General features: G+C 38.2%; 3 non-coding genes across 3 annotated transcripts; 1 reads left to right on the forward strand and 2 right to left on the reverse strand.

The window, feature by feature from the left end:
• Positions 1 to 5,579: 5,579 nt before the first annotated feature.
• TRNAR-CCU (transfer RNA arginine (anticodon CCU)) lies at positions 5,580 to 5,652 on the reverse strand. The gene has a single exon. It is a non-coding gene; the product is annotated as a tRNA-Arg (tRNA).
• Positions 5,653 to 6,004: 352 nt separating this feature from the next.
• Positions 6,005 to 6,077, forward strand: TRNAR-CCU (transfer RNA arginine (anticodon CCU)). Its single transcript has one exon. It is a non-coding gene; the product is annotated as a tRNA-Arg (tRNA).
• A 1,183-nt stretch (positions 6,078 to 7,260) lies between these two features.
• TRNAR-CCU (transfer RNA arginine (anticodon CCU)) lies at positions 7,261 to 7,333 on the reverse strand. Its single transcript has one exon. It is a non-coding gene; the product is annotated as a tRNA-Arg (tRNA).
• Between the last annotated feature and the right edge of the window lie 1,590 nt (positions 7,334 to 8,923).

Genomic DNA, 8,923 nt, shown 5'->3' on the forward strand with positions numbered 1-8,923 from the left:
AGCACTGTGTGCTAGTTACTGATCTTTCCCCACACAAAAATACTGTAAACTCCCTAATATAGACCCGGACAGGGTCCTACCTTTGCATGCACTATGGGATTAATTCCTTGTATCAGTGAATTTGCTTTGGTCTTGGAAGAATCTCCCGAGCTTTGCCTGCTATGCTGAAGAACATTTTGGTCCATAAGATAGGGCAAGAAGGGGCTCTCCTATTCTAGTTCCCCTCCTAGTGGGGTTGGGGATAGCAGGCTCCACGGCTGTGGGGACCACTGCCCTGATCTGTGGTGACAGCTATTAGCCCTGAGTTCCCAGATGGATTTAAAGGACTTGGAAAATCACATATCCTTCTTGGAGAACTCCCTAAACTCCTTGGCAGAGGTGGTCCTGCAGATCCATTGGGGCCTAGATTTTTCTATATCTTAAGCAAGGAGGGGTACATATGGCCCTCGGGGTAGTTTGCTGTTTCTATGCTAACAACTCTGCCTCAATGCCAACCAATGTTTTGGTCCCAGTCACTTTTCAATTGCTCCCCCTCGGTAGCCTCTCTTGTGACCTCCCTGATAGGCTCCCCCTTACCATATTTCTGCTAGCTCTACTTATTGCCCCTTATTTGATTGTTTAACTACATATATCAGGAAGATGATCCAGGATGTTAAGTTGTTTGTTGCCAGGGTCACTTACTCTCCCCTGGCCTCTGATGAGTCTAGTCTTTGACAGTCTCAAGAAGAGGGGGGAATAAAGTGGAAAAGCACCCCAAATGGGACTGTGAGAAACATAATCTTGAATCTTTGTAGTTAGAAGTTTATTATTAGTTCTTCACTCCCTACTGCAGATGGTATTCTTACACCCCCAGATGTGCTGTCCTGAGAGACCTGAGTCCTTGACAACCTGATAAGCTTAAAGAAATACTCCTTGCTGCTGCCTGGGAATGACCCCCTTAGAGTGATAACTTTTTTTTGCCTCCTGTTTAGAATGGAAATTCCTTTATTATGACAAATGTATCAAGAAACAATTTGATCTCTCTCTTTTCTTCCTATAAATATGTGGCCCTGAGACCACTCATTGGCTGACTCCCTTGTTTTGGTGGGGTGCAGTCACTAGCTAGCAATAAACGCTCTAAAATTTTCATTATTTTGGCTGCCCTGTTTTTCTCTCTCCTGGGTACTTCATGTCTGCTATTCTTCTTTGCCTCCAAACCAGATGTTTGATGCATTTCACTAAACTATAGATGCTATCAACTATTGTCCATCTTTTTCAAGGGAAGGTGTTATTGCTTTCTTTCGGGGAAGTGGAGTTGGGTCAATAAAAACTAGTACATAAAAGAACCTCTTTGGTGGCTGTCAAGAAGACTCATCTCACTTGACTCACTCCCAACAAAAGTTCCCCAGTCTTTATTTCTAATAGGATCAAGAAGAATAAATTTTATTTGTATCTTCCATAACTCAGTTCATGAACTATCCCTCCCTACCTCATCTCACTTCCCTCCCAATTTTGTTCTGTAATTCCTTACTGAGTCTTCTTGGGAATAAAGATAAAAAAACATGTGTACTACTTTTCAGTGATTCTTTTAAATTCCCATTGTGTCCCCTAGAAACTAGCTCATGAACTTTGGCGACTTCTTCAAAATTCTGGAAAATCTCAAGGAGACATTTAGTATTACTGGAAGGAGAAGGGTTGTACCAGAACCTTTAGATTTAATAGAAGTGATGGGTAGAAAGAAGAAGATAGATGGGAGGAATAACAGGGCATTTTAATAGACATATTCCTGAATGGAAATCCATGAACCTGAGGACAGAAACATAATGGAGAACATTTAGGTGAGAAAAAAACTACGATGATATATTTGTTTGGGGGAATATTATAAACTGTCCAGTATTATATAGTATATAGATGATATCTTCTTAATTTAACCTCTGTCTTGTTAGTTGATTCTTATTTTATTGGTGTTCATTTGTGTCTAACTCTTTATAACCCCATTTGAGATTCTCTTGACAAAGATAGTTTGCCATTGATTTCTTCAGCTTATTTTACAGATGAAGAAACTGAGGCAAAGAGACTTGCCTAAAATTACACTAATAAATGTCTGAAGTCATATTTGAACTTAGGTCTTTCTAACTGGAAGCCCAGTATTCTGTCTACTGTCCCAGCTAATTACCCAAAATCTTATTTAGATTTCTGATAAAATAACAAGCAAATCCTGGTTCAGATCCCAAAGGCATTTATATTAGGAATCCAGAAAAATAAAAGCTTACAATAAAATATCTAGCTCATCTAATAATAGAAAATAATTGTTTTAAAAATGATCTCACAGCATAATAACAAACTAATCCATTGGTGTTAGAATTCTACCTACTATTGAGGTTAAATATTATAAGGCATGAGCTATCACGTATTTGAATGGATATTCTCTTTCTTAGATGATATTTAGTTGAAGAATTGTACATAGATACCCTATTATATACAACAACAGCAGCATTGGTGTTAAAACTTATACCTCTTGAGCTAAACCTTGGTGGGATATGAAGAAAGGTCAAAAACAGTCTCTGCCCTAGATGAAGGCAAAATGCAAGCAACTACTATATTGTACAAATGAGATACATGATATATATATATATATATATATATATATATATATATATGTATATATATATATATATAATATATCAGTACATATATACTTACATGGCACATATGTATGTGTATACATAAAAAATATACTACACACATAATTGTATAGATCTAGTAAATTGGAAGTCACTAGTTCTCAAAAGAGTTTCAGACTATCAACAATCTTATAGGAAATACCCCCAAATCAGTAATGGATAGTAAGAGAAAGTACATTAAACAACTCGCAATCTCATACCTATCAAATTGGCCAAGATGATATGAAAAGAAAAATGAAAATTGTTGTAAGAAGTGGAAGAACAGTCACACACTGAGTAGTGAATTGGCTCAGGTATTATAGAAAATGATTTAGAACTATGCCCTCAGTCACTGTACATATTATATACATCCAAAAAAAAGTCAAAGAAAGGAAAGGATCCATACCTACAAAAATATCTATTGCAAAACTTTTTGTGTGGCAACTAACTGGAAACTAAGGCAATCCCTAACAATTGAGAGATGGCAGAGCAAATTGTCATATAAATATGGAATATTGTTGTGCCATAAGAAATGAAAAAAGAGGTAGATTCAAAGAAATTTGGGAAGGTATATGAATTGATACAGACTGAAGTAAGCAGAACCAAGGCAGTGCTTTATAGCAAAGGATGTTAAATTGTGGTTAAGGAGCCTCTGTGGAGTCCAGTCACTGAATGTGGAAGTCTTGAATTTTTGATTTATTGTTATTATTATAGTATGTGATTTGCCTACCTATTCCGTATACCTATATAGCCAGGACATCTAAAAATTTGTCAGAAGAAAAGGAGCCATGAGTGGGAAAAGTTTAAGAAGCCCTGATTTTATACAATGATTACAGAATTTTGAAAATGAATTGTAAAAATTTAAGAATTCTGATTAACACAATGTCTAATTAGAATTGGATAAAATGTACCATGAAGCATGTTTTCCTGACAGAGAGGTGATGGACAGAAGTCAGATCTCTTTGATGAAGAATGAGACAGACCTTTTTGTGATGGCCAATATGTAGGTTTGGTCTAATTTGATACAAAAGAGAAACTTTTGTTTGTTTTTCTTTTTTAAATGAGTGGAAGTGAGAGAGGCAAGTGATAATTTTTTTAAGAGAAAGGATTAATGTTGTTTCTTTAAATTAAAAAAAAAAAACATTATGAGATTCTTCCTCATTTTATTTACATTTTATAGAATAATGAATGAAGCCTAAACTTTGTTAGTGTACAACGTATAGCTTACTCACAAAGAATTAGATGCATTAGAACAGGCAAGTAGAAGAATAGTAATGTATCTTACTTATATACAGTAACTAGGAAATATCTTCTGTCTAATTAACAAATGTAACAAACCTGAGAACCTCATCTTATTAGCACAGGAAGTATTGCCTTATAATTGTCTTGTATGGGAAGTGGTCTTTTTGAAAGTGGTTGGAGGTTTCTTCTAAGTATTAAAGTATTAAAATGTTGGGTTTAAAGAAGTGTATCTAGTGATTATTTAGGTTATAGTTTCAAAATAGCTGCTCATCAATTTCAAGAGACAGGTTTTTTTTTATGTAGTTAATTCTTTCAGAAATCGAGATTTCCAATTTAAGCTCTGAAGTTTTTACTTCCAACTCTAGCACAGAAAGAGAAAGCAAGGAACACTAAACCTACTGATGTGAATGTGATAAATGCAACTGTTGTGCCACAGTTCTCTTTTATTGTCCAGGCTCGGTTTCCCTAATTAACTTGACTCAATTTCCCTGCTTCTCAGTTCTGCACAACCTCCCCCTTATCAGAATACTTGATAAGGATAAAAAAAATCAGAATGCGTCTCTCCATTCCCAAGCTATTGGAATGTCAGATACTATTTGATCAAGATGCCTCTCCCCTGGTCCGGGGTGTCTCCCCCTGATTATGTCATCCCCCTCTCCGGAGGCTCACCTGTGTCTGAGCCATATTTTATATGTATATATATATATGTATGTATATATGTGTGTACATATATGTACACATATATGTATGTGTTTGTATGTACATATATGTATATATGTCATTGAGAACTCTGTTGGCTGGATTCTTGGAGAGGATAATCTCATTCAGCCCTGAGACCAAACATGGATCCATTGGTCCCAGTAAATCTCTCCCATTAATAAATTATTAAATACTCTCTAATCTCTGTCTTGCTCAGTTTTTCCGGCATTACATTTTGGAGGCTTCCCATCGAGATGTTAGAAAACGAGCAGGAGTGAGTCAGGATTTTTAGGGAAACTGAGTCAGGACAATAAAAGAGGACAGTATTTTTCGCTTCTATCTTTAATCCGACTTTGTTACCCCCTTTCGCCTCTTCTAAAGAACCCAGTTTCTCCGAGCATCTTGGATAGTTCTAATTAGATTTTAAACCTCTAGAATTTTCTCTTCAGTGATCCGGAGCTACGTCCCCCATTCAGAGCTGTAGGAGAGCCGCTGCACTCGGTTCAACTCCTTGGAAAGCCGCGGGGACACGCTGGCTCCAAGCTCGCGATCCGCCATTTCAGACATCTCATTGAAGCTTTAAAAAAAAAAAATCAGAGGGAGACAGAGCCAGGCAGCACAGTTTTGAAGCCAATGTGCTGAATTCATTACATACTTAAAAGAACACACACACAAACTGGACGTGAGATTTGCGGCGTCATAATTAATCCTCATTTTTTTATGCGGAAATGTCCATTTTTATCGAATGTTTATTAAACTCAGAATAAGAAAAAAATAAAAATTACAAAATTCAAGAAACGGAGGGAACAGAGATCCGGGCGCTCCGTGCCTTTGCATCCATTTGTAATTCGCTGAATTACGAAATCCTATTTAGGAGCAGACTTGGGCAAGTTCTTACGTTATTTTACAAGGGAGTAAACCGAATACGGTAGATAAGACCGCTTTGATACACTTCCCTTGCGCTGTTTTAGTGGTTACAGAGACTTCAAAATTTATTACCCCAGGTGGGACTCGAACCCACAATCCCTGGCTTAGGAGGCCAGTGCCTTATCCATTAGGCCACTGGGGCGCTCGTGTTGGAAGGTTTACTACAGTCTACATGGATCACAAAACAAGGGTTTTTTTTTCTTTTTCTTTTTTTTTTTTTTCTTCTCCTTCTTCTTCTCCCCCTAGATCGACTCTGCTACTTACTTTTGGGGTCTTGGAAAAATTCTTCTATTGGAATTGAGTTTGTTAAATTATAAAAGGAGGAAATAGGATTAGATAAAGAGTCATTATTTTTGAATCCTATAGTACATAGAAAATTGAACTAGCTAGAACCAAAACAAACAAACAAACAAACAAACAAACAAACAAAAAAAAAAAAAAACAAAGGGAGAATAGAACCGAATCGAATAGTAACAGAGTTCAAAACAACGTAAGCCCCAGTGGCCTAATGGATAAGGCATTGGCCTCCTAAGCCAGGGATTGTGGGTTCAAGTCCCATCTGGGGTGGGTTGTTTTTAAAAACACAATGAGAAAATATAATTGAGAAAACTCAAAAAAGATTTACGAAAAAGATTTAAGCTTGAAAAAGACCTGTTTATGTAATCTTATAGATTTATGGCTACAGTTATGAAAAAGATTAAAAAAAAAAACTCAAAAAGATTAATAAAACCTCAGTTTCAGTGTGTAAGAGAAGGGTAGTAAGTTTTCTTCCTTTTAGCCTTTTTCATGTAAAAGTTGGTTCTTTTTTAGGTCTATTTCAGTCTACTTGATCAGGAGCAGAACTGGATGGATTCGAGATTTTTTCCCATTCAGATTCTATGAATCTCCAGTCAGTGAGTAAACCATCCAGTGTCTACCATGTTCCAGGTACTGTACTAAGCACTAGAGATATATTGAAAAGCAAAGGACAGCCTTCGAGGAGCGCGCGCGCATTTAGGGTTAGAGCTCACATTTTAAATGGGAGAGACAACGAGCAAACCGATATGTAAGACAAATTATACACAGGATAAATAGGCAATAATTAACAGAGGAAAGGCACTAGAATCATGTAGGAGATGACGAAGCACTGATTCTTTTCCTTTTTATTTTTAAAAAAAATATTTTATTACCCATGCATATGTAATGTCAAAAATTATAATAATAAAATTAATTTTAAAAAAACAAGTGGACCATTAAAAATATTTTATTTATTACTCATATATGTAGAAGGAAGAGTGAAAGTATTTCATGTTTTGAAGAGTAGATATTTGGTTCCAATAAAGTGTTGGGAGAAAAAAATCAGAGCAAAAGGGAAAAACCATGGAAGAGTTAAGAAACAAAAACAGAAAAAAGAAGTGACTTAGCATGTGTTGATTTACGATCAGTCTCCTTAGTTCTTTTTCTGGAGGTAGATGCCATTTTCTGTCCAATTTGAGATTGCTTTGAGTCACTGAACTACTGAGAAGAGCTGAGTCTTTCATAGCTGATCATCGCAAATTCTTGCTGTGATTGTGGGCTACCAGGCTAACATTATGTCATTATTTTGTATATGATTTCAGAATGTAAGGGACTTGCAGCCTTATCAGAAATCCCCTAATTTTTAAGGGATTCCTTATTTTTTAAACCTTTAGTTTTGGGGTAATTAATTGTTTATTGTAGCAAGTGAAGACAGTTCAAACTTGGACACTTTTTATTCTACTCAAAAATAGTTCACCCCAGATGGGACTTGAACCCACAATCCCTGGCTTAGGAGGCCAATGCCTTATCCATTAGGCCACTGGGGCTTCTACGCACAGTGGCGTGCAGTTGGCTCCACCCTACTGTTTCCTCGCCGGTGCTAATTAGCTTTATTTCCTCCTTAATTAATTTGCTTTCTCAACCTGAACAATCAAGCAATTGTCATTCTTCGCCTTTCACCATTGGATGAAGGCTAAAGCAGGGTTAAAAAGGGAAGTTTCAGAGTGATTATACATTGCGGATTGCGTGGGTTCGGTTACAATCTAGGCCACACTGCTTCCTCACCCCCAATTTGGCTTGTTTAGGGCCGGAGTGTAGCCTGTAAACGTGCATTTTTAGTACTTAGAAACTGGTTCTTCCTCTCCCTGGGCCCCATAAAATACCCTAATTAGCCACATTGCGCGGATTCCTTCCCCAATTTCAACACGCCGCTGCTGATATTCTTTAAGAGAGTGACAAAGATTGTAAGAAATGTACACACTTGAACGTGCATGCGCAAATCTACAGCGAATTCTGTGGCAATTAGTTTCAAGCCTCTGGTCGCGCGCATGCGTAAGCCTATCGCCTCTCCTGAGGTGAGCACTGAAGATTCTGCATCCTAAATAGTTCAAGGTCAGAAATATAGCTCTAAGTCCTTCGGTGCTTATCCCCTATCTGGGACTCTCTGCAGAGCGCATCAACTATCTCTCCTTCTTCCACATTCTCTAAGGATTCTGCAAACAGTTTGCGCTGGGTCCCGAGCTTGGGGTCCGCTTCCCGCTCTACACAAAAGTCAGGGGGCTGCAGCCCTGAGCAGCCGAGGTGGCTCCGGGGAGTTCGTGGTCAGAGAAAGAGGAAAAACGAACCAGGAAGATGCCCCCGGAAGGGGGCGGTGTCAGGGCCCCTGTGACTGCGGGGAGCTCGGCTTCGTAGGAAGAAGACCCTCAGGCTTCGGAACCGAGGGAGAAGGCGAGGGGGTTTATCCTCTAGATCTGGAAGAATCTTCTCTTTTGTCACTCTAAATGTCTCTATTTTAACAGGTTCCTTTTAATTTCCTTACATTTGAGGAAGTAGGAACTTAGTGATTTTGAGAGAGAAAGGGCTTCTCAATGAAGAATTTCGTCTAACTTTTTCCAGTATATTCTACACGTTCCCCACCCTCTTTAAAGGACGTTTAATTTTAGGGGTTTGAGATACATTCAGACGAACTCTGTATTATACCAGCGTGGTGTTCTGCGATGGCCAGCGCCGTGATTTTGTGCCAGCCCTGGAGTCAGGAGTGCGTCAGATCCGTCTCTGACAAACGCTGGGTATGGGGGACACATCTCACAAGTCACTGAATTTTCTCTCAGCCACTCAGAGAGTGTTACAGAAATGTGTCTATGGGCGCTGGCAAAGCGAAGCACCTGAATACAAATAAAAGCTCCCGAGCCAACTGACAAACTAACCAATCAAACAAAACAAAAAAGCCATCTGCCATGTTGCGCTTAGTTTGGTCCCAGAAACTCTAGAGTCTGTGTAAAGTCTGAATGGCTCTGAAAACGACTTAATTCTTGAGTAGTAATGGAAAAAATGAATTAATACCTGAAGAACAGGTGGAATTTCTTATAGACATTGTCATTAGAGGTTCATTCTTCCCGGAGAGACAAAACACTGAT

The sequence above is a fragment of the Sminthopsis crassicaudata genome, chromosome 3 (assembly GCF_048593235.1).
Source record: "Sminthopsis crassicaudata isolate SCR6 chromosome 3, ASM4859323v1, whole genome shotgun sequence".
NCBI lineage: Eukaryota > Metazoa > Chordata > Mammalia > Dasyuromorphia > Dasyuridae > Sminthopsis > Sminthopsis crassicaudata.